Raw genomic sequence first — 24,038 nt, 5'->3', positions numbered from 1 at the left:
TTATGATTTACTTGACGGCTTTTTTTTTTTGTTTTTTTTTTTTTTTTAGTTTTAGGTAAATATTTTAATTTCTATTTTAAAAGAAAATTATGAAATTATAAATTAAATAGTGACATCTCATTTGATAATTTGATATGTTATATTACAAATTATTATTATTATTATTATTATTATTATTATTATTACTCCGTATTATTATTTTGAAGAAAACAAATTAGTATATAAATAAGGTAAAAGTTTACTCAAATTTTAAAATCAGACTAGTTCGGATTAGATTAGAAAAATTCAAATCAGATAATGTAAACTGAATATAGTCTATTTGATTATGCCTATATTATATGACTCTTTGAATTCCTTATTATGACATAATATCTTATATAAATTAGAAGAAAAATAACAAACTCTACATAACTATATCTTTTAAATCATCACCAGAATACAATGTGTAAATTTTGAATATAAATTACAAAAATGAAATAATCATAAATCTCATCAAAATCTTACTATCCAACCTATCTACATTTATTCAGTTCCACAAAATTGATATCATATTACATGCATATAATCACTATTTTTTTTTTTTTTTATGTTTAGAGAGCCACAAGGGCGGGGGTGAGAATCGATCCCAGAATCTCTGGGAATCGGGAGGGAAATTGTAACCACTTGAGCTATCCCTATAACATTGTTTAGGTTAATAAAAATTAAATAAGAAAAAGAGAATACACTAATACTTGTTATTTATAGGTCTAAATTATTAAAGAGACAGGAGAAAATCATGGAATACAACTAAAAATAAGACAGCTGGGATGAATAAAGGCTGGGCTTAAGACGCGCTTAACAGCATTGAAGCCGTTGTTAATTGAATACGTGGGGCCCAATCTTCATATAAATCTGGCCCAAACTTCTTTTGTGGGCCCACTTTTAGAGCTTCTTATTCTTTTTCTCTCCTAACATGTGGCTTCACCATGTTTCTCATCTAGTCATATATTCACATATACATTTCCTTTTCAAAATATTTTTCATTTCAAAAATGACCATAAATGAATTAAATTAAAATTGTGTACTGAAATAAGATAAATAAATGACTATGATGCAGCTTTATATTAAAACTATATCATGTAAACATTTATCCTGAGCTATATTCATTATTAAGTGTTTAAATTTATTACAATTCATAGTACATTTGAAAATCGATTCTTCAAGTTATAAACATTAATGGGTGATTTTACTGATTTACCTTAGATAATCAAGGTTGGCTTAATGGTTGGAGGCGCTCATTCGGTCCTTACACATGTGTCGGAAACTCGGAGGTGCAATGTTTGATTCTCACCCTAGGTGAGTGGGGATATTTTATAATACATTTTTAAAAATTTTACATTAAATTGGTAGTTAGAGCTTATTTTTTAAAAACACAAAGTCATCCGTTTGCGATATTGTTAAGTTTGATAAGTGAAATCAAGTGAATAAATTGTACCCATAATATAATAAAAATAGAGAGCAAAATGAGCTTGAATTTATAAGCATTTATGATCAATAAAATGGGCCGAAACTAAAATAGAAAGACAATCAGTTTTTTTTTAATTGGAGTGAGTTTTTATTAGAATTACTAATACAAATTTCTTGTGGTTGCTAATCTTGCTACCTCATCGGGTTGGTTGGATGTGGTATTTAAAATTCTGCCTAAGCTAGGTCATTGATTTTGAAATTTTTATCTGCTTTTATCTTGTATCTATTGCTAATGTAATACAGTTATATTGTACATTTAAAATAAAGTGAATGAAGCCAAGTCAAAATTATATATATGAAAATGTGTATAATTATGATTTATGTGGCACTATATGTTGTGACTAACTGATTATATGAAGTACTAAAATTTATCCTTTTAGTTTTACTATACTTCATTAATTTTCCTCCATGGTAGAATGTAATTGACGGATTTCTCATTTGTTTATAAATGAATTTTATCAATAAATTTGTTTAAATTAGCTAGGGGCTCAAATTTAGCTTTATTATTATTACTATTCATATGACTCGTGACATACACTGATAATCTTTTTTTTTTTTTTTTTTTTTTTTTTTTTTTTTTTTTGAAGAAAAGAAGCAAGAGATAGAAAAAGGCAATATTCATTGCTCGTAATTTTCACTTGCGACTTTTGATTTTTATTTCAACAAAAAATTCTTAGAACGACACGTATGTGACTTATGCTTTTATAAAATGGGGGTAAATTATTAGTGTAAAGTTAATACTGAAAGAACAACATCAAAGCAAGTTAATTCACTCATCTTAATTTATACGAGTAATATTTAGATGGTACTCCGTATTTGTTCATGTTGTGTTTGGCTTTCAACTTTCAAGTGAGAATAAAACCATATTACTTCGTATTTGTTATCTCTTTGCCCTTTTTGTGTTTAAAGACTCTTTGGGAAGTTTATACTTCCTCCGTTAATGGTTAATTGTAACAGAGGAATATTTTATATCTTATAAATAATACCCCTTTATTGCAATTAACCATTAACGGAGGAAGTATTATTCCTATACCATTTTATTATTTTTATCTAAAAGAATGATTTAGGTAGACACCTTTTAACTTACAAGTTGCCTTTGGTTTTTTTAAGGGTGTGTTCGAGAAAATATAGTTATGAAGGTGACTGTTAGCTGTAAAGATAATGTAAGTAGCTATGTATGTAGCTGTAAGCTATCAATAAGTTGTTGGTTGTGAAGATAGATGATTTAGGTATAAGTGTTCGGTAAAGTAGCATTTGACTAGTTGTTACATATAAAATCAATATTTTATTTGTAAAATTATAGATTAAATTTTCAACAGCTACCTCAAAGCTACCTCTAACTTCAAAAGCTAATATTCTTAACTTTTCATAGAAAGCTTACCTTCACCGCTAAAAGTTACCTTAACTACTACTTTGCCAAACACTCACATTTTTTATTAAGTAGTAATTTGACTATGTCAAAATACTAAAAATTACTCAAAATCTAGTGCCGAACACGCCCTTATTTTACCAAACATGTAAAATAAAATAATTTAACAATGATATTGATAGTAGTTGGGAAGTGGATAACATTTTAGAGTAACTATATTTGCATGACTAAAAAAGTAGAGACGCGTTTCAATTGAAATGCAGGAAAGTGCAATGAATTAGTTGTCCCAGCTTCTCCTTTTATTACAAATTAAAGCTGCTATTTTTAAATTATGCTATTAATTCTTCAGAGAGGAGTGGAAATTCAGGTGATATTTTTTTTATGTGGAAATTACGCTATTTTAAAATTATGCTATTAATTCCTGCTCCAACTAAAAGTTAAATAGCCGCAATTTTTATGAAACAAATGAAATTTTGCGATAATTCTATAAATTTGCAGACTAGATACATATAATCAATAGACTATTTTATGTAGTTTGTAGATTTTTGTTTGCAAAAAGTAACGAACGGGGCCTAAAATAAGTTTAATTGTTAAAATAGTTGACTTAAATACTAAAATATGCAAATACTTTATTTTATTACTGTTAATCATGTATGAAATTTCATATTACTAGTGCCTTTTTGAGAAATAATATTGTTATAGGCACCCTAATAATATCTGTTACAATAATTGGAAACATTATCATATGATTTGATAATGTTGGATTTTATATGCATCTATTGCTCTTTTTGCCTAAAAATAATACAAGGGCACTAAAAACAAACCACCAAAAATTGCTGTACTGTAGACTTGCAGTTGAGCACTTGAGCCGTTGAGGTATGTATGTTATTTTTAATTAAAGTTTATAGCTAGTAAATTAGCTATAAAGAACAAATCAAAGAAGGTGTAACACACAAACTACACAATTCATTATAGAATTGTAACTACTACTATTATTACATAAATTACCAAGTTGATGTTCTTGGTTAGTTTATCTACCAAACTAGCCTAGCTAGCTTTGCTGGTGTGATAATCAGGTTGTTACTTAAAAATAAAATCAGAATACAGAGTCTTATATGTGGTTGGGCACATCGTGTGGCAGGGGTTACTTTGTTAGTGTAATAGGGGTTACTTGGTCATTGTTAAAGGGGTTATTTCATCAGTGTTATAGGGTTACTCGGTTAGTGTTATAGGGGTCACTCAGTTAGTATCATAGGGATTACTTGGTCAGTTTTATATGGATTACTTCTTTGTTCTTTTATAAGTGGTCACACGATGCGGCTTGCACACACAAGACAGGCTAAAATCGGAAAAATAATACTCCGTATATATTAATATCATATACTTTTATTTGAGAAGGATGAAGAATAAATGAGAGAATAAAAGAGGTGAAAATTAAAATATACTCATAAAAATATACTTGTGTTAAATTATAAGAAACTTTACACAACATGTAGTGTTAGTGATTTGAGTTTTCTACAATATAGGTTTATTATTTACTATACAGACTACAGAGTGATTGACTAGGCAATTTCAATTTGATATTTAGTCAAATATTATTGAATTTAAAAAGATCTTAAAGAGTGTCTAAGCTTTCATGAATGCTTTAGGCCAATTACCCTATAATATAATCTTCTTATAACATTCACCTTACATAGAAAATTAGGGTTGGTGTGTAATTGACTAATTGCTCTCTCGTTCACCTTAATCCTTCTTTCTGCTTGTTTTAATCTATGGTGGGTAGATCGTGAAAGGGTTATTTAATTATCATGCTTAACCTTAGCTTGTTCTTCCCATAAGAACTTAATATTTAATTAAATCGGCTAACATTACACTTCCTTTGTCGTCATCAACAAATAAGTTTCTTAGGTATATGTATTTAAAATTTTAATATGAGTTAGGTGTTTCGAAAATAACTTAAAATACAAGACTTAAAGTGACTAAAAGATAATTGTAACTTCGTAAGTTGGTTAGAGAGCTCACACCTTATCAATCTCAAGATAAAACAGAGCTATGGTGTGAGAGAAAAATATTGTAATCCCCAGTATTTTTAAATCTAATAAATATATATATATATATAAAGGGGAGTTTTTTCCCGAGTTGAGCCACGTAAGATTTAATTTTTTCAGCGCGCCACGTAGGATAATAAATTTTAGTGGTAGCCAATAAAATACGAGATTATTAATTTCTTTTAGAATTAAATAATTTAACTGACACGTAAGCAAAATTTGCGAATGAGATTATCCAGTTTAAATTAATTAAATATAAAATATTATCTTTTAATATCAGGAATTTTATCTAAATATTTAACAATTTTTAACATATATATATATAAATTCAAACAAACCGTGCATCGCACGGGCTTCATCTAGTATTTTATAAATGAAAATTTATTTTATTTATAATATTTATTTGTTATTTTTCATAATTTAATTTCAAAAGTTTCAAATTATTAATCTGGGTCGAAAATTATTTGAACAAATTATTTTATGCACCTTTATTCTACAATTTATGTCCAATCACACAAGCCTAACCCATTTGTTTACTTAATCGAACCATTATTTTTATGAGGCCCAATCTTTCTTTTTACCCTACAATAATTCTAATTCCTATTCACTACACCCCCCTTTAGCCATTAATACCTACTCCCCCCCCCCCCTGAAATTACCGTAAAACCCTTACCCCCACTAACCACACCCCACTAACTGCACTAGTTAGAACTTGCAGTTAATTCTCCATTTCTCTTCAACACCATATTCTCTCTTCAAATACTCAAAATCGCTACAATTCAAGAAAAAAAATCTTCAAAATTACTGCAAATTGCATCAAAACATCTAAAAATGTCTGACATTCGAGATGAAATTCGTCAATCGCAAATAAATTCCGAAAAAGAAGAGTAAGAATTTGTTCATTTAAGTAGAATTTTGAATGTAAACCCTAGATTTTATTTTTTTTTTTTTTTTTTTTGCGTTTTGATATTCTAAAACAAACTCTACTATAATTACACTTATTTTTGTGCAAAATAGACTAAAATCTACTATATTTGGTGGTATTTTTAATTAGTAAAAACGAAACAGAGAAGAATACTTCGAAGGTTCCGTCGGAGAAGACGATTGCTGAACAAATGTTCATTTTCAGTAAATGTTCATTTTCAATTTGATAGATATTCATTATGATACTAGTATATGATCATTTATATTCTTACCTTACATCTACTAGGGTTCATTCTTGAGAGAATACTACTCTAATTTTGTTTATGATCTTTACATATTGATGAATGTTTACTGGTATTTAAACATATGTTTATTTGAATGTAATTACGTACATTTTCATTCTCATATTGAAAATATCCACATAGATTATAATAATAGATGTTTAACTTCATATTAAATTATATGCTCATGAGTATGATTGAATGTTATACTACATACATTTTCACTCAAATATTGATAGATGCTTATTCGAATGGAAAAATTGCTCCCATTAATCTAAACTTTGCCCCATCCGCCGAAATTAATCCCAACTTTCGTTTATTATCTATTGCACCGAACTTTGGGGGGTATTAATTTTCGTTGCACCCAACAGGTCAGCTAACCTGATGTAGCAGGTTACCTAGACACGTGTCAACACGTGATAGGTCCAAAAAAAAAAGAAAAAAAAAACAAAAATTTAAAAAAAAACCTACCAAACCCAGCCCCCTACCCTTTCCCGGAAAACACCACACCCCCACCCCCACCCCGCCGGAATTTCGGCCCCCTCCCCGAAAACCCCTCCCCCCGCCATCGAAAACCGCCGCCCAGCCACCCCACCCCTTCCCCCACCCCCAAAAACCCATCCCTTGCATCGAACACCACCCTTACAACCCCAGATCCGCCGCCCAGCACTCCCCCTTCCCTCGAAATTCACCCATTTCCTTCCCCCACCCCCGAAAACCCATCCCCCGTTGCCGGAAAACGGCACCCATCCCTCCCTCACCCTCGAAATCCATCCCTTCCCTCACCCTCAATTTCACCCCCTTCCCACGAAAACGGCACCCCCTTTCCCCGTCAATTAGCCACGAAAACAACTATGCTAAGGTTGTTTCCGGGGTCTGGGATGGGTGGTGGAGGAAGGCCGGTGGTTTTTAGTGGAAGTCGGGGGTTGTTCGACCGTTTTCCGGTGAAACTAAGGGTCGGGGTTAGGGTGAACAGCGATTGAGGGTGGTGGTGGTGGTGGAGGTGGCTGTGCGTGGGTTTTTTTTTTAATTTGTTTTTTTTTTTTTTTTTTTTTAAGCCTATCATGATGCGACACGTGTGCTATTAATCACAAGTCTACAATGTTTACCTGATTAACCGGTTGCAAGTCATTTGGGTGCAATAGAAATTAATACCCCCCAAAGTTCGGTGCAATAGATAATAAACGAAAGTTGGGATTATTTTCGGCGGATGGGGCAAAGTTCAGATTAATGGGAGCAATTTTTCCTATTCGAATTTGATACATAGATGTTCATTTGGATATGTGTATATTATTCACACATATGTTAATGTATGTTCATTCACATGTCTAAAAATGTTAAAAAATAAATTACATATTGCTCATTCATCATAAACCTTTGATGATTCTATTTTAAAATATGATTCTATTTTAAAATATGTTCAAAAATAAATCACATACTGTCACTTACATTATTTGTGATATATATATGCTCATGTTACTTGTGATAATTTGTTCATTTATATAAAACAGAATGTACATTTTTGTTTTGCAAATTGAACATTTATTAAATTTGTAATATCAATATAATGTTTATGCATATATATTGATTTACAAACACAATATATATTGTAGTTATGTTCTATATAGAGTGAAACACACGTTGCAATAATTTAGAGATGAAAACTATGAGCCTAAATTTATAAGGAGATAATGCCATCAATTATATTGAAAGATAAAAATGAACAACATAGTAATATGTAGGAATCATATTTTGATAAAAGCATGTTGAACCACAAGTAAGTTAATTTGACATATAGCATAATGTTCATTTTCATAACAATGAATACACACATTGACATTGTAATTTGTTTGACTTACAGATACACCAAATCAAGAAGCTGAGAATACAATACATTGCTCAACTGATGCTATTTGGATTAAACAGGAGGCAATAGAAAAGGAGCAAGAAGATTTATGGAAGCTTATATTATTACAAATATTATTCTTTCGGTTATTTGATCATTTATGGATTTCTAAATGATCAAGTACATTAATATTCATATATTTTTTTTTAATTTATTAGTGCTTGTTATATATATATATATATATATATATATATATATATATATATATATATATATATATATATATATATATATATATATATATATATATATATATATATCAAGAAATTAACGAAATACAGTAAAATGTTCGTAACCAAAAAGGCAAATGTTCAGTGTCAAAACAAAACATGTTCAGTTACATATCACTTATCAGAAAAAAAAAATAATTAAGCTGGAACAAATATATGTTGTTTCAATCCAAATTCTTACTTATTATTATTTGCCAACCTATTCGCTACATTAGTGTAAAAAAGAAAAACTAACAACCTATCATACTTAGAAGAAATATGTTGATTAGCTACCACGTTGAACACTTTGAACATCTCTTGGAACACTTGAAGGAACTTGAAAATTTCTTGGAACACTTGGACGTAATTGAACCTTTTTTCTTGGCACACTTAAAGAAACTTGGACATCACTTGGAGCACTTGAATGAACTTGGCCTTTTCTTGGAGCATGCACTTGGACAATACTAAATTCTTTCTTAAAAGCATATTCATTTGTACCTGCCATAAATTTCTTGTTCAGAATTAAAATATGTAAAAGGTAACTCTGATTTAGTTGCTTCATCATACAAAATTTCATCACTAGCACCCGCTGCATAAGTTTTAAAAATGAACATAATCAATGACAGATATATACAAATACAAAACAGTACATATATAAATGATCATTTAGCATTATCAATTTGATCAAAATAATAAACTAAAATAAAGTACTAAATATTTAAAAATAATTAAAACATCTATAATAGAACATTAGTTTGAATCATAATGATCATTTAGAATTATGAAATTGATCAAAATTGTAAAACTACTAAAAAAAACCACGAAAATGTATATAAAAAAATCTAATCACTCATAGAAAACAAATCACAATCAGCAATCATTAAACTAAAAACAGCAAACAAACTTGAATCATAAATCATACTAATCAAAATAAGAGACAAAATTTATTAAAATAAAAACTTCAATTCACTTGAATTATAACACCAAACCAAATTGAACTAAAATAGAGGCTAAATTGATTATAAAAAAAACTTGAAAAATCGAATAAATCAGCAAATAATTTAAAACAAAACAGCTAACAAAATTGAATCAAACAATTGACCATCAAGCATTAATCGAAATCAGAGACAAAATTGATCAAATTGAACAACTCCAATCAGAGACAAAATAACTTCACAGTCACGACCAAATTCGGCAATCGAAGAATGTAGCACTTCATTATCACAATCAACAGCTCCAATCAATTATTCATCCATAAATAAGAGGAAAAAAAAGTGATTGAAAGAGAAATAATGTTGAAGAAGAGAGAGAAAATGCCAAAAAAATAAAAAAGCAAAAAAAGAAAAATAGGTTTTAAATCATGTATATAAATGACTTGAGAGATAAGATTAAAAAAAATAAATAAAAAAAAAAAAAAAAAAAAAAAAAAAAAAAAAAAAAAACATAAACAGGTAAAACGTTGTAGAATAATTGGAGGGAGTAGGCAGCATTGGCTAAAGGAGGTTGTAGGTAAAAATTTTCACAATAATTCTCTCCTATAAATACCCCATGAATCTTCAAAAATTTCCCACACAAAAAGGTTATCTTATTTTCATCCTCCTTTGTTTCATTATTTTGCTTAATGTTAATTTAATTGTTTTGGGTTTTGATTTTAGTACAAAGATTATATTTTTAGTATCAAATTATATTTTAATGGTATAAAGATTATAAATTTCAGATTATATTTATGTTATAAATTTCATATTTTATGAATTATAAACCTAGGTTTCAATTTATTGAAAATCATGATTTTAGGGTTTTTATGAACAATTGATTTAGGGCTTTTATAGTAATGATGTTTTGAAATTTTGGTGATTATAACTACTGATTAGTTTAACTTAATTCCAGATTATTTTGAACATGTAGATTCGTGTTTTAATTTTTAGATTTTCGTTCGTTAATATTAATCCCGTTTTAATCCCGATCAGATTCTGAATTCATCCGATTTTGATGAAAAAGTAGTGTTTTCCATGTGCAAACAACGTTTTAAGAAAGACTCACTACCTTTGGTAGTGAGCACCACCCTCCCGTGGCCAAATTCAACCTCTAAATATGATTTTCGGGCAGTTTTTTATTTTAACAAAGTTTTTTTATACTTAAAATATTATCCTTGAGTTTGATTAATAAAATTAATTATGTTTAAAGTTAATTAAGCATAAATATATGTTTTTATCGAAGTTTTAAGTGTTGGAAATAGTTTCTAAGTACTACTTTTGATGTTTTATAAAGAGGGTTTAATCACCCATTAAAAAGGGAGATTTTTAGGGGTTTTTATATAATTTTCAGATTTTTATTAGACTTTGAACTTGCTGTAATTTCATGTATAAGAGTGTATTTTAAGGTTTTTATGAAGAAAATTTAAAGAACTATATATAAGCCTTTAATTTTAACTAAAGGGAAGGTTTTAAAGTGTTGTTTGATTTGGATTTTGAAGGTTTTAAAGTAAGTTAGTATTGCTGTAAATTTGATTGATTGGGTATTGATTGAGATGTTATTATTTGGCTTAGGAGAGGAGTTTATTGAAGGTGATTTCTAGTTAGTAAAGTGGCATACCAATTCGTTTGCTCAAGGTACGTACGAGTTACGAAACCTTTCTTTTATGTGCATGTTTAAGGACGGATCGAGAACTCAGTATCATGTATAGGATTGACTGAGTTAAATTGTTTGGTTATACATTGTGAATTTCAAATGATGTGCATATTTTATATTGCAAGTATTATTTGTGCTCTAATTATGCAAGGTGCGCTTAGAGGCAAAGGTATGTGATTGGTGTAAAGATTAATTTATTACTCATTCATGATTATGCAAACAGGATGAGTAAAGGAAGAATTCAAGTCTTATAAGACGAGGTTAAGGTTTTGGGGTGCCTTATGCACTCAAGGTGTTTATACACCGAGGTAGTAAAGGGATAAATAATAAGTGTTGTTTGTCACTAATAAATCAAGAATTGAAATTGGAAACTTGTCTTGTTTGATTGAATTGTGTTTAGAATGTTTGCATTGTTATGCATATGAGTCATCACCAAGTCTAAACCTGTAAATCACGTAAAGTGCAAGATGGATGAGCAATAAAACTCTGGATTGATGCACTTCTGGAGTAATGACAATCAGGGGTTGGGGTACATGGGGTATTAGCCGTGTACTTTTTTCGAGGCCGTCTAATCTGCGAGTCTCTTATTTCAAATATTTTTCAAAACTAGGAGTTAGGTGAGATCTCATACTAACTACGGTCACGGAGTCGCGCCCGTGGTCGTTGGATGTTTATCGATGTTTCCGAAAGGAGGCATGGGGTTTTTCTTTTATTGATGTTCCAAATGGGACATGGTTTGGACAACCTTGTCTATTGCTAATTCCAATGAAATAAATAAATAAGTTAGTTAATATTAACTAGTGAAGTCTTAATAAATTTGATGGTTGAGTCATGTGCTGAGTCTATAATTTAATGATGCTTATGATTGATTATTAGTAGCTTGTTAGGGAATTCTTATTTTATTTCGCAGCTTGTATGTACTCAGCTTTGCTGATTGCGTGCTTTGTGTTTCTTTCTTTGGTCATGGCCTTCGCCTTTCAATGACCCTGTGACGATCCAATTTTTACACTTGTAATATTGGGGAGTAGATTAACCACAGGTTCTTACATATGCAGCATTCGCATCATGATTGTGGGATTTTGAGTGGAGAGTTGGTTATTATTCGCAGTTTATTTCTTTTTATAAGTTTGAATTTATTTAAACTCTGGTTTTATTTATTTACTACTTTTGTGGGGTTTTGAATAAGGGTCTTAATGGTTCCAAGTTGTATGATTTAATTTGGTTTTGGTTATTGGTTTTGAAACTTATTTATAACCGAGTTAGTTTTTCCGCTGCTATTTTCTGATAAAGCCTTAACGTTTGAACACGTGGCGGTAGCACGCTAGTAATTCTCTTGGATTTTCTTCAGGGTATATACAGGTTTTAAGAGAGAATTATTGGGGTGTTACAAATATGGTGTGGGATGATTGAAGATTTATTTATGAGTATTTGGCCTAAGAATGAATACCAAAATATGCTCTATATAGTTATTTATGGACAAAGCAAGTACATATGTATTTGATAATTAACATGCATTTTAATTTCACATAAAATCACTCCAAAAACAGAATAACCAAAGTCCAAATGCACAACATATGTAATAAAAGAAAATTGACGCAAGAATGTACTAATATGCGATTATCTGGTCGACCAATTATCGGACTAATTCCTCATAATTCTATCGTATTTCACTTGTGTAAGTTAATTGTATTGAAACATTATTCTTGAGGTATAGAAGTTCTACATGATTTTTTTATTTTTTATTTTTTTTGGTTCTCTTTTAAATATTTGAATTAAAAAAGTTATTTTTATTTTAATTAATTTAGATGTTGGTGGATTAAGTCCTAGCACTATACAAAGCTCCTCGTGTCACACAATTTCCGCGGTGCTTTATAAGGTTGACTACATCATCGACGCGGCGTCCAAATACGGCATTGATTGTGAAACTACGGCAGTCACCAGTTTGTAAAATTGGACTATCCTCGTCTTCTTTTTGCGATTTTTCGTTTATACCCTTGTTGTTCGTAATTAGAATCTTTTTCCGTATGATAACAAAAAAAAAAAAAAAAAAAAAAAAAAAAAAAAAAAAAGAAGAAGAAGGTAAGAACAACAAAATAAAATGAAGGGAATATATATTTTTCCCATTTAACTTACATACATTGTGCATTATTATAAACTCGATTCTAATTATGTAGAATGCATGCGTACATGTACTTGTAATTACAATTGTAAGAACAATAATGAAAATCGATAGACAAAGAACACCATACATATTCAATAAAGGTTATAATGTTGTTAGTTAAAATTATAGCATATATTGATGAGTTTAGGATATTGGGAATGGTTCATGATACGCAAAGTTATTGATGTTGTCCCTAGCTTAGCAAAATCATTATTAAAGATTAAATATGAAGTAAAAGAACATTAAAGATGTACATTACAAGTTAAGTGCGGCAATAAAATATATGATAATAAAAGTAGTGTTTCTTAATTTAACATTTCATTTCATAGTGTCCTTTTTTAAACAACTTTTCTTTCGGTTGCTAATCTAATTAGTTTACTCATACTAGTTTATCATATAATTATCAAGGACTAACAAACGTAATTACTAATTACAATTTTATGCAATTAACTATTATTTGATGTTGAAAAGTAAACTCCTAATAAGCATTACATGAAGGTTTCATGCCTTACCACTAAGTCAAATTGACTATGTAAACTTGTCAAACCATCACCTAGCTAGGAAGAGAATATACTAAAACTTCAATTCTAAAAATAATACGGGTAACTATATTACGTACGTACTCATATATATAAGTCTAGTTTATACTTCTTACTTTATACTCCGTAGTAAACCTAACAATTCCTGACCCGGCCTAGTAATCCAACCCGACCCGATCCCAAACCCATTTTACTGAGAGAGAACCCAAATCCAAACCCGACCCGTCTCAAATGGCCCGAAACAGACCTGATATGACCCATTTATCATAATTTGTAATGATCCAAACAATTTATACCACTCGAACCAATGACCAAAACAATCCGAAATTTAACCCAAACCCGACCCGTTTACCCGAATTGACAAGCCTAGTCCGTAGTAATTAATACCCGTAATAAAGACTAAAGAATCATACACAAATAATATTTTACGAAATTATATATAGCAACTCATCAATTTTCACATGATTAATGGAGTATAAAATGTTATTTGTAGCAAGGCCGGCCTGCAACTTAGTGCTCAAGCATTACATGAAGACATGCAAGCCATATGATATTAACAGATTATATATATATTTTTGCAATCAATCATTTATTTAATTTGCAACTATATATCTCTAACCCACCAATACAATTTTTCCTCTTAAAAACATTTACAACACAAATCATAATAATAACTTCAAAAAATTGGTTTTATGTTATGGGCGGTCCAAAATGTCTCATTTTAATCTTAGCCCTTAGTTTCTTTGTTGCAGGAATCCTGACCATTGATGTAGATCCTAAATCGCCGAGTCAACTCGAATGCACCGGTTCGATGGCGGAGTGCACGGTGGGGGACGAGTTCGACGAGTCGGAGTTCATGGTGGACTCGGAGACTAATCGGCGTATATTAAAGGCTAAATCAAAGTACATTAGCTATGGTGCAATGAACAAGAATAAAACGCCGTGTTCTCGACGTGGTGCTTCTTACTACAATTGCAAGCCAGGTGCACAAGCTAATCCCTACAAACGTGGGTGTAGTAATATCTCCCGTTGTAGAAGGGGTTGAAAACTTTAATTACGGGTCGATCGGTCTGTCCGTATTTAGTTGTCACGTTAAAGATCCATATGACACTGCTAACGCGACAATTAATATTTCGAACGGTGGTAACATATACATACGCTAGTTTATTTACTTTATATTTATATGTTATAATATTCTAAACTCTGATTATTGCTATTAGTCTATTATCTTATATTGTATATGTCAATTAGCTTAATTTGGGATGATCCTGAATACATGAGGTTATATATCGGCTGCAACGTTTATTCTTTGTGGCTCTATCTACCAAATAAATCTTTTAATTTTACTAACCTCTCTTTTAAAATTTTTACCACTTTTCTTCGTGGTTATGATTTATTTGTCAATATTCCTTAACCAAAGGTTTATGTTTTAATAATTATGTCATCTAGAATATTTAATGGATTATGTGCATTATTAAATGGATGAAGTTGTTGTTTTGACTTTTTTTTGGTTAAAATAGGGAATGACTAGATTAAGTTTTTGGTGGATTGGTTGTTGGTGGGTAGAATTGGCATTTTGTAAACTTATACGCGTTAGACAACTATTGTTGTGGTATTATTTGTAGAGAATTGGTATTTTCTTTGTAATCTCCTTGGTGTTTTATAATGTTGTACTACTTGTTTATAATAAAGGTCTTTCTCACATCATCAACATGTGATTGACTAATACTTTGTTCTCCTAATTCTTGTTTATTGTAGATGCCAACTAATTAGATTAGTAACATTTTCTTTTAAATAATTACATCTTTTGACTTTTCATGTATCAAAAATTAGGATTAGGCATGTAATTATGTAAATATACATTTCTTTAATAAATATGGCTTCAAATTCCTTGAAGAAAATTGAAAGTAGGTAAAAAAAAAATAAAAAATAAAAAATAAAAAAAATTGTACACAAGCATATAGTTTCTCCAGATTATTTATTTATTTATTTATTACCATAAGTCCATAACTCTCCGTCATTATCAGCATTAGAAAAACTGCATAAATGTACACAATATGTTATTTCTACAATTATTGCTTTCGAAGAAGTGATATAGCTTAGGAGTCAAATTTGTTAGAATAGATTCAAGGTTGATCGCCCTATTAAGATGACTAAGCTCTAAATTAAACTCCTTAACGTATGAAATTAAGCATGTATTGATCAAAATGAGACTTTCCTTTGGTGAATCCTCTAGCAAGTGTGGCTATTGTATTTATTTGGTTTAGGTTTTTTGGACCATATTTGAATTATGAGTAATCAATTTAAATTCAAATGAACAATTGCATTCAATCCTGTTCTACATACCCCATATAACATTTGAAGACTATTTCAATTTTTATACGTAACAAGTTTAAAATCACAAGTTTTTATCAGATCAATTTTATCAAGTCTATTACAACGTAATGAAGTATATTTCAAAATGTACGGAATATAAAATTGACAATTCGATTACGATAAATACTTATTGCCTCGTCAACCTTCACGGATTGCGTGACATACATGTAGTACAGTAGTAGTTCATATCTGATCTGAACTCTTCAAAACCAAATTACCATTTCTCAATTAATGAGACCGCTTCACATATCTTATTTTCGAAATGCAAATTCATAACTTTGTGAGTTGTGACAGTACATCATTTTAAATTTCCCAATTTTTTAAAGGCCGTAGGAACGTCATTTTCAGTTGGACTAATTCCAAAGTTTGGAGTTCTTTTTACTAATTTAAAAATCTCCAACTAATACTCTATTATCAATTTTTGTTTTTTTAAATATACCAAAATTATAAATGCTTCTCAAGAATATGCTCGCCCCCTTGCTAAAAAGGTCTGAAATTATCCTCGACGCCGCCTCTCCCTCCTAAAGTCCTAACCTGAATAATTACAAAACTTTACTATTATTGCCGATTTAAATAATGCAGCTGTTTGCCCGTCAAAAAAAAATAATGCAGCTGTCAAAAATTAATTTGATTCATCTAAATTTAACTTAATTTATTTAACTAATTGGATGTTGGTGTAGTGATATTGGAACTACAATTGATAGAGAGAATCCGTGTTCGATTTCCCATAAAATAATCGGGAGGAAATTAGAACATAACCACTCAGAATTGATATTCAAATTCAAATTAGCCCAAAGGGTGAACCGGAAAAAAAAAAAAAAAAAAACCAACTTGATTCAAAACTTAATTTATATGTGCTCGATAATTTAACATGACTCAAAGCTAACTTAATCTAACTCTTTTTAATGTTTCTTTGTCATAGCTAATCTATTCGGATTTTTTTAATGAAAAAATAGTAGCTTTAGACCTAATTTTGGTAAAATAGAATGGTAATGTATATAGGTTGCACACAAGCAATCGATATTTTCCTGTATTAATTTGAAAGTGTATGACAGAATCACAAGTTAGGCCCTGTTCCGATTTACTAAATTGAACTGAACTGCTTGGAGCTGAAATGAACTGAATATTTTATGAGAGAGGAAAATTAGAATTAGAGCTGAACTAATTAGAGCTAAATTGAACTGAACTGAAATAAAATTAAGTTGAAGAGAACAAACCCCTTAATTAACAATTTTAATATTAATCCTTGGTTAAATATTTTCACTTAAAATTTTAGATAAGATAAGTTTTTACAAGGAAAACCCAAGTTCAAATTACCATTAATAAAGTTTTATTAGGCTTTGTTAAGTTTAAATCATTATTACATGACTATCTTGATTTTCTTAGAAGTGCATACTTGATTTTGACTTGATCATCTCAAATTTAAATCTAATTAGTCTTAAAATTTTTTTAAGGTGAACATATCACACCCTTAAATGTAATCTTGCATTGTTGATAAGGGAGTTCATAAAACAGTCCGGACCTAAAAAATGAACCGATATAGTCTTCGGGTCTAAAAGTTTAATTTTTCGGTCTGGTCAAAACCCTATAAAAAAAGGGTCTTGGACTAGACTGATTTTTTCTTAAAATTTTGCGTGAACCTTAAATAATGGTTTCCTCTACTTTTTTCCAGTAAACTTATTAAAAATTTCTTAAATCGGTTTGGTTTGGGGTTTAGATCGATTCTTTTGGTTCAATCCGGATTCGGTCCCAGCTTAATCGGAGCGTTTCTAAAATTCTAATTTTCGGTCTTGGACCAATAAATAACCCTAATTATTGCATGTACAATTATATCATTTCCATATAATAAAAGTCAATTGAATCTCCTAATATTTTACTCACAAGTCAATATTCAAAATTATGCTACATTTGATGTTATAAAAAATGTTGTTGAAACAATATAATTCCCCAATTGTAATTTAATTTAATTAATTTATAATATCATAAGATCTAAATTTAGTAAATTAACAAAGTCAATTAATTTTCTTAATTATTTACCTTAATAATGTCACACTACACCAATCCTAGCACATGTTAAAATCTCCCCTTTTTTTTTAAAAAAAAAAAATCACACATCAAAATTAAATCATTGAAATGTCCTCAGTCCAATGTCAAACGTCTCACTTAACCACCTCTCACGCAATTTTCTTTTAATTTTTTAAAAATTAAAATAAAAACCTCTTTAAAAATGGCAATATTCGTAAATAATCCAAAAACCAAGCCCAATTTCCAAACAAAACCGCTACTTATAATACTCTACTTCCACCCTCAAACTAGCCGTTCCCATTTCACAGCTGTCCAAACAATCCCTTATTCTAGTGAGAGAAACAAACCCCAAAAAAAACCCCTCATTTTAGAGAGAGAAACAAACTCAATCCCAAAAAAATTCAACCTATTTTTCCAGAAGTAAGTGAGAAAACAAACAATCTCACCAACAAAAATGGCCGACAATAGAAAGCTAGTAGCAATAATAGCCGTTGGATTATTCCTAGCTCTAATCTCAACCGTAGATGCAGGGGTTGATCTTGATCCAACGGTAATGGGGTTGTTCGGAAGTGGTGGATCTGGGTGTAAAGGAACAGTTGATGAATGTTTGGGGATGAATGAAGAAGATGAAATGGATTCAGAAATTAACAGGCGTATTTTAGCAACAAATAACTATATTAGTTATAATGCGCTGAATAAGAACAGAGTTCCTTGTTCAAGACGTGGTGCTTCGTACTATAATTGTCGTCCAGGTGCTCAAGCTAATCCTTACTCTCGTGGTTGCAGTGCTATTACTCGTTGTACAAGACGCTAAGAATTTTTTTTTTTATTTTTTTTAATTTTTATTTTGTTATTATGATGATGATTATTATTAGCCCCATTTCTTAATTTTCTAAAAAAAAAAAGGAAAAAAATGTTGTAATTTTTATTATTTTTTATTTTTATATTAATTCTATGATTTGGGGTTTGTTTGGTATACATGGATAAAAAGAATGAAGGTAAGAGGAATTTGAAGATGGGTTTGTTGTTAATGTTAATTTCATTGTGATACACTTTTTTTTTTTCTTTTTTTTCTTTTTTGGTTTTGTATTATATTGGTAATAAATATTTAGTTATTCTTTTTATTTCTAATATGAGATGAGATGAGATGAGATTTACTCCATAATAATGATAATTTGTTATGTATGAACTTTGAAGTATAAGTTGTCAAATTGAATTTTGTTTGCTATTATTTTGTTCCAATTTTACCCCTTGGGTTGTTGATTTGAGGTAGGTGGTGTGGTTGGAATTAATTTTGGTGTGTTTTGGAATGAAATTTAGGCTTCAATTATTATTGTTATTTGGTAAAAGTTGGCATTGACTTGTGGGTATGAACTAAAGGTAGTTGTATACTTGTATAGTTGTATTGCATCTTTAATTGGTGACTTTAGCTTTTGAAAATTTGAATTGTTCATGTAGTTACTTTTCTTAGCCTTTGTTTAAAGTTAGAGGAAGAAAAGAATAGGAGAAATATAAAGTTAGAGATTTAAGAAATGTAAAGTATTCTGTAAATAGAATGAAATTCTTTCATCTTTTGATTGAAAAATAGGAGGGGGGATTCTCTTATGTAAAGTAATGCACCATAGGAATTTCATAAAAGTGCATGTTCATAAAATTTCAAGTGGTTTTAGAGCTCACCAGCTCGGGCAATGTTGTAGACGAGATTCAATTTCGTGTTAAAGTGTGTAATGAGTAACATGAGTAAGAAATTAAGAATATTTTTGGGCAGAATTAGAGGGAATTACTGCTACATTGTTGCCATTTTTTGATTAGTTCCCAAATTCCTGGATTTTTGGTTACAAGGTAGATTTTGTTCTTGTAGTCCTAGGAAGCGACTTTTGTCCAAAAATAAGTAATCTGAATTTTCAGTATCACTTATTTCTTAATAGATACTCTAGTTGTATAATTAGACATTAGATTAGGAGAATTTGATTTTATAAAAGATATTCTCACTCAAATTTCTTCCACAATTCAAGCCAATTCTAGAGGAATAGACCAAGAAATCGTCAACATTGTTTCAATAAATTACTCCGTACACGATATATGACTTCCTAACATCGAATTCAATCTAAGGAACGATTCCTTAACTCTAAGGGGCGGCAATGGCCAAAATACAATAATTGTACGATTTTCAATATCTCCCTTTCAAAAGGGTTGGTAGTTGTCATATTATTCAAGTTTTTACCTATCGTTAATAAAAAGTTACACGACATGTACAGTATTTTACTACTACTAAATTGTAGCGGAAACAATTGTCGAATCTTTAATTTAAAAATTTTCTCTTTCATGGGATGTCGTTTTAATGGGGGAAGATTTTGTATCCCAGCTAAAGAAGTGGATTAGTGAGTTGGCAAGAATAAGCATATGGTCTTTTGTCATTGTATACTAATTTCGTAAACAAAAGGAGATTAGTGAAAGGAATCCACCAACTATGTCATTAACTAAACATTACTATGAAAATTAAGGATTATATTATACTTTGTATTATATTATTTCTACCATATTGAAATATTATAATTGTACAAATATGATTGAGATGGCTGGAATTTGGTGGCTTTGTGGTTGCAAAATTAATTTGCAACTATGAAAATGTTTGGTTGTAAAATTACAAATAAGGCCATATCACATGGGAAATGGGTGTACCTAATGATTTTTGGAAGGAGTATATTGTGGATTGATGAAATTTCTAAGAAGAAGTTGTTAATAGTTTGTCTGTCATTTTTTAAAATTTTAATTAATAAATTAAAAAAAAAAAAAAAAAAAAAAAAAAAAGATTGTTGAGCTGTTTTGATTTGAATAAGGTGGGGTCCAATCACACCTATTGTAGATAATCAATCAAATCAAAGAAATAGAGGAATCGGTTTGATGGTGTATGTTGTGTGATTTGCCAAACAATATTGTGGGGGAATGGACCCCGTACTAGATTCCTAACTCTCTTCTTTTCAACACGGAACTTTCGTAGATTTTTGTGGTCACTTTAGAAGTTTTATGTTCTAGCTTGTGAGTGTGGAAAAGGGTAACCCAATTGCATACACCGATACCAAGCTTTGAGTTGGTGGGGAACTTACCTTTTGATATCACGAGTTTGAGCCTCACCAACTATAAAAATACTTGGGAGTAGGGGAATTTCCTTACTTCCTCCGTCTACTCTCAAGCGTAAACCTGCGAAGTTGGGCTGACTAAACCCGAAAGAGGTGTCGGTTTAGTATGATATTTCATCTTACCTTAAAAAAAATAATAAAAAATTGTATACACCGATAACGTGTTCGACAGTCAGAGAATTGGATGGAATTTCGTTTACATCATGTTCTATAGGACTTTGTAATTCATATGCTAAAACTATTACTCCTATCTAACATTGTGCCCAGTAATTAATAACGTGTTCTAAAATAATTGTATCTTTAAAATGATCCTTCTAAATTTTAAGTTCATTGAAAGTAAGTTGATTAGAGAGGGATTTTCTTTGATTTGAAATGCCAATTTAAAAAATATATATATGGTTCCATTTCTCTAGTCTTTAGATTCCTTTAATCCTTTCAGTCTAACGCTCAAGTCTAGTAGGCTAAAACCCTTGAAAGCACAAAAGAAGGCACAAAAGAAGGATAAGAAATCACCTCTAAATTTCTACGATGAGATTCGATTCCATAACCTTAAAGTCAAGAAAATTAACCACAAGAACAAATAACACTTTGTACTTGGTAACATGTTCTGATGTTCATGTACTAGTGTAAATGGATTTAAGCATACGTGCACAATAAATAGCATATTAAAGAGCACTCATGAATTCATTATTGTGTGCATGTTTTCAATACTTAGTACAGTACATATAAAGAACATTAGGTAAAAAAAATAAGGGAAATTCTACATGGTGGCCTTCAAGTTTTTATTTTTCTACGTGGAAGACACACTTTTTTCCAACTCTCTCAAGTGACACTATGGTTTTGCAAAATTATATATAGTGTCATTTTTTTGGGTTTATGGCTAACTTTTATAATTAAAATGGTTAACCTTAGGTTTTTTGGTTTAAAAATTAATTAAATTATATTTTAAAATTAAAAAAAATAAAAAAAAAAAGAATTTTTTTTAACCCCAAACCCACGACCACCCTCCCACCACCACGTCCACCCTCCCACCACCCCAACCCCCATACACCACCGGCGCCCATAATCCCTTTTTACCGCGCCGGCGGCCCCGTCCCCCATCTCCACTGGCGCCCAGACTCCCCCTCCTCCAGCGCAATTAAATCACCCCCAACCCCCTCCCGTGTTTCCACTAAACCACCACCAACCCAGATCCCAAGAAACGGAGTAGTTGAAGGTAAGGGGGTCGGAATTGGGAGGAAGAAGGGTAAGGGTGCTGGGATTGAGACGGAGAAGGAGTTTCGAGGGTGGAGGGATGGTTTTTCTGGGTTTTCGTGGGAGATGGAAAGGGGTTGGTGATCCGATTCGTGGGGTAAGGAGGGGTAGGGGACGCCGCGCTGGGGGAGGGGGAGTCTGGGCGCCAGTGGAGATGGGGGACGGGGCCGCCGGCGCCGGCGCGGTAAAAAGGGATTATGGGCGCCGGTGGTGTATGGGGGTTGGGGTGGTGGGAGGGTGGACGTGGTGGTGGGAGGGTGGTCGTGGGTTTGGGGTGTTTTTTTTTTAAAAAAAAATCTTTTTTATTTATTTATTTTTATTTTAAAATATAATTTAATTAATTTTTAAACCAAAAAACCTAAGGTTAACCATTTTAATTATAAAAGTTAGCCATAAACCCAAAAAAAGGACACTATATATAATTTTGCAAAACCATAGTGTCACTTGAGAGAGTTGGAAAAAAGTGTGTCTTCCACGTAGAAAAATAAAAACTTGGAGGCCACCATGTAGAATTTCCCAAAAAACAACCCCTACCTAATTTTGGTAAAATGAGCAAAATCAAACCAGACAATTTGCCTTTGGCAACATGAACTTTCAAGTTATTTGTGTAAAAAATTTCTTGAATTTCTAATAGGTCTGTTCACAAAATTTGCACTTCTTCAATAAGACAGTAAAATTATCTCCAAATATGGATTGAAAATTGTAAAAAAAGAAGAATTTGAAACAACTTACCGACAAGGAGGAAAGAATAGAAATTCTCACTTGTAGAAAGGTTTCATATGCTCTAAAAGCTCATGATCTTCACTTGTTAATGGTGATTGTGACATGAAAGAACTTTTCAACAACCAATCTAAGTGAATGATGTTTGTCTATACCTTTATTTATTACTCTATATTTTGGTGTTTGTAGATTTTTTTTCAATGTTGATATGTTATTTTGAAGTGACAAATATAAGAAATGTTAAGAATTTCAAAAAAATTAATAATATACAAGTATTATGTTATAAAGCTATTGTACATAGATAACAAAATGCATTCACAGGTGCATATATTATGTGAAATATCTTTATTCATGTCTAACCGGAAAAACCTAATGTGATCTCATTAGACATCAACCAAACATATTTTTTGGTGTTTAGAGAGCCACAAAGGCGGGGTGAGAATCGATCCCACGATTTCCTAGAATCAGGAGAGAAGCTCTAACCACTTGAGCTATCCCTCACTCTCATCAACCACACATAATAGTACATCATATATCTAGGTGTGATTTGTCATCTACATACTAGTACCAAAATAATAACTAAGGAGAGGAGCCGCTGCAAATGCCACCACGGCTTGGACTTGTTGGGTGCTAAAAAATGCAGCATACTACCTATTACCTATGCTGTAAACTGTTTTGCTAGTGCTAGAACAGCATTGCTTCCTTTGCATAGTTGTTGGCAATCCCGACAGAGGTGAGTTTGATGTTAATGTAGATGCCGCGATGCTTAAAGTGAGTAGTTAGGTGTCAGCAATGGAGGTTGCTGCTGGTTTCGGGGGTGATCATTGCCCTGAGACTTGGGTTAATGAAGGTTGTGGTGGAAACAGATGCAAGAAATGTGATGAGGTCAATTAATTCTTATGAGTGGCAGATCCCCTAATGACTTGATTAGTTGATGTTAATAATATACCTC

The 24,038-nt window shown here is 31.0% G+C and overlaps 1 pseudogene; it reads left to right on the top strand.

Moving 5' to 3' along the window:
• Positions 1-18,426: 18,426 nt before the first annotated feature.
• On the top strand, positions 18,427-23,869 carry LOC145627567 (protein RALF-like 1 pseudogene; annotated as a pseudogene).
• Positions 23,870-24,038: the final 169 nt, after the last annotated feature.

This window comes from Chenopodium album, chromosome 4, assembly GCF_948465745.1.
Source record: "Chenopodium album chromosome 4, dcCheAlbu1.1, whole genome shotgun sequence".
In the NCBI taxonomy this organism is placed as follows: domain Eukaryota; kingdom Viridiplantae; phylum Streptophyta; class Magnoliopsida; order Caryophyllales; family Amaranthaceae; genus Chenopodium; species Chenopodium album.
This window is presented reverse-complemented; position numbering and strand designations above follow the sequence as displayed.